Here is a 3,495-nt window from a genome sequence, read left to right as displayed (position 1 = left end):
GGGGGAACAGAGGACAAGCTGGCTGCAAAGAACAATGTTTGCTTCAGGCCAAATGCGCAGGGTCCTTGGCTTCTGAACTAAGCTGCTGTTGCTAAATGATCATGAGGATTTGCATAGAGAACTGAAGCACCGGTTTTGTTCTAAGGCACAATAACCTGGGACGAGAGCCGGCCTGTCCAACATGGGCATGGAAGCTGGCTGGTTCCCTGCCATGTCCGGGCAGTCGGCTCACCCTCCATCTGCTGCCCAGAGTTGGTGCCATCTGCTCTAGCTGCCGTCAGGGGAAAGGCACACGCAGCCCTGGAAGGGACCAGGGGGGTGCTGGGTGGGCTGGGTGGGTATAAGCCAAGCGCAGTGCTGGAGGGCTCTGCCCTGCCGGAGGGGATGTCCTTCATTTGCGCATGCAGCCCTGCCCGTGAGCAGATGCACATTGCCAAGGGTCAGCAAAACCAGAAGCCCATTTTGCTCACCTGGGACGGCAGTGCGGTGATGCTGCAGCTGAAAACAGCTCGTGCCACTACAGGGTCTGCATGAGCATCAGCGGCCAGCATCACCAGGACTGTCCTAGCCCCACAGATCCCCCCAAGGGACCCTGCTGGCACATGTCCTGCTCACAGCCAGAGATGCCTTCTCATTCAGGGCGTCCTCGGGGCTGTTTCTGCTGCAAGACCCCAGAGAGCTCTGGGCAGTCCCTGAGCGACGGTCGCAGAGACGACTGGCAGGTGCAGAGCCCTGGGACCCCCAGGTTGGCACAGGTGAAGGGAAGAGCCCCTGCTCAGCCCTGCAGAGCACTTAGCTCCCCCTCTTTGGGGCACCTCCAAGCCCACATGGGTCGAGGCGGTGAGCTGTGACTGCTGCTCCTGGCTGCCTCGAGAACCTGCTCCTCCCATCCATGGTCATCCTGGCTTCAGGGGCAGGAACTGCCATGTGTCTGCCCAGCTGGTCTCTGGCAGAGTCCCTTGCACCCCTGCAATCTCCCCTGACAAACCCTCCTTCACTTCCCCCATTGCAATTCATCTGAGGTGATGTACCTCTATTGCACGTGGACTGCACGGTTAGCAGAAGACCCCAAAGGAGCATGAGCTGCTGGGTTTGCACAGAAGGGCTCAGGAGCGGCCCATCTCCCTGCACTGCCGGGGGCGGCAGGTACAAGGGTGGTTGTCACCTCCTTGCCCAGAAGTCCACGCCTGGGATGTTGGAGTCAGAAGAGCTGCCAGATGCAACCAGAGAAGCAGTCGCTGGCTGGTGCGTCCCTGTGCTGGCTGCCGGTGGGGAAGGAGTGTAATTTTTAACCAAAGTATTGAAGAAATATAATAACAGATATGTTGGCCTTGAAGGGCACTGCTCATTGGAGCGTGAAGGTCTGGGGCTGCTCTAGCACAAGGATGAATGTATTAAGCCACGCTGCTCATGTTCATTTGTGGCTTGTCGCCATCGTGTTGGAGCAGCTGGCCTGACTCAGACAGGTTATGCCACTTGCCTTCTTCCCTTGGCTACACATGGAAGGGGAGATGTGGAAGGGAGGCTTGTAAGTGTGGAGGAACCCAAGACTAGGGGCCAGCTGCACCCATGACCCTGGAAAGGAAAACTGAAGAAAGGACCAGAGCATAACAGCAAATACATATCTGGCGGATGAGCAGACGTGCTTGGCACCATGCCCTGGCACACCTGAGCAACAGCGTGGAGCAGGGGCACAAGGATTAAGCCAGATTGTTCTCTGGGTGCAGCTGAGATGCTGGACCTGGCCAACACGCGCACGGCACCGTGAGGGAGGCTTGGCTCTGGCCCAAGATGCATAAAGAGAGATGCCTCGCAAGTCGGCTCTGCAAAAGAGCAGGTCAGGTTGTTTATTAATTCCCCTCTCTCCTGTCCTGATCGGACCCATTATAACGGCTGCGGTGAACGTCCATTCAAAGAGTCCCTGTCTGGCGGGGAAGGGGCTGGACCGTACCCAAGGCTTTCACTTTCAGCCACATGCTGGGAGCTTTCTCTTAAATCACCGCACCCAGGCAGCCCGGATCAGCTCTCTGCCTCCCAGAGTTACCCGCTCCAAGCCACCAGGACAGTTTTGTTTTGCTAATGGACCCTTGTGAGAAGGTGTCCCGAATCGATTATGTACGGCCTTTCTCACACCTCGAGTCCCATGGAAGGAAGAGAGAGGACAGCTCTAAGTCGCCGGGTCTAGCTGCCTCCCAGCTGGCAGAGCTCTTCTCCAGGTCCCCTGCGTCCTATATGGTACTGCCTGGGTCAGGAGCCAGGGTCTGCTGTGCTTGGCGCTGTACGTTTGTAATGCACTCAAGGTCTAGGTCATGAAAATGCACTCCTTCAGGCACAGATCCTGAGGATGTTGCTAACGGATGCCCAAAAGTTTAGAGTCGACTTGAGCACGTTGGTTTGCACACGACAAACAACACGTGTTGAAAGGGACCCAGTATCTGAAGCCACCCTGCACCCTCTCTGGCTCAGCTGGATCAGCCTCTGCTCACAGGCACCATGTTCAGGAACGAGTCAGAGTGATGGAAATCCCCCCAGGTCTCTTGGCAGTTCTTCCCAGTGGCAGATTCTCTTGAGTTTCAGTCTTGACAGGGTCGAAGTGTCATTAAAAAGAGCTGCAGGCAGCTGCGCATGGGCCGACAGGCGAGGGGGTCACCCTGGCAGCTGCTGCTGGAGGATGCGCATCCTCCTCTGCTTCGAGGGCTCCACGCCTGCAAGTTTCCTAGGGCTGCAGGTCTGTGCTGACGGGGAACCCCTGCCCGGCCTCCACTCAGCTCTGCGGGCAGCTGAGCAGGACGGCGCCTCAATCCCTGGGTCTGCAGCAGCCCCTGGGAGGGCAGGTGCGGCTCCTGTCTGCTGGCCAGGCTGTGGGTGGGGAGGGCGGCCAAGGCCACCCCAGGGAGCCATGCGCTGTGGGGACCAGGCTGCAGCCGGCCGGGCACGCAGGGCAGGGCAGGGCAGGGCAGGGCAGGGCAGGCGCTGTCCCTGTCTGAGCTCCGCCTGGGAAAGACGCCGGCAGAGCAACGGGGCCTTCAGCCACTGAGCCCACGGCCGGCCCCTGCTCAGCTGGCGAAACGTGCCCGTACGTGTGTGTGTGTGTTCATCTGTATGCGCATGCGTGTGTGCATGCATCTGTGTGTGTAGGTGTGCACATGAGCATGGCTGGGAGTGCATGTGTGTTTAACACTTCACACCCATGTGTCACACCTGTCACTATGTAATTGTGCACACGAGCGTGTGTGTATGTGCATGAACGTGCATGCATGTGCACGTGTGTTGGACAGTTCAGGCCCATGTGCCACACTTGTCCCTACGCAGCTGTGCACTTGTTACTATGCACGTCTGTGTGAGTGTGCACATGGGTAGGTGTGCCTGTACATGGGTGGGTGTGCATGTGCACGTGTGCATGTGAGCATTTGTGTGCCTACGTGTGTGTGTGTGCGCGTGTGCCGCGGGCGGGCCGGGCGCGGTGCCGCAGCGGCCCCTGGCGGCGCAGCTGCC

The sequence above is a fragment of the Gavialis gangeticus genome, unplaced genomic scaffold (assembly GCF_001723915.1).
Source record: "Gavialis gangeticus isolate Ggan-Ray unplaced genomic scaffold, GavGan_comp1, whole genome shotgun sequence".
Taxonomy (NCBI): domain Eukaryota; kingdom Metazoa; phylum Chordata; order Crocodylia; family Gavialidae; genus Gavialis; species Gavialis gangeticus.
This window is presented reverse-complemented; position numbering follows the sequence as displayed.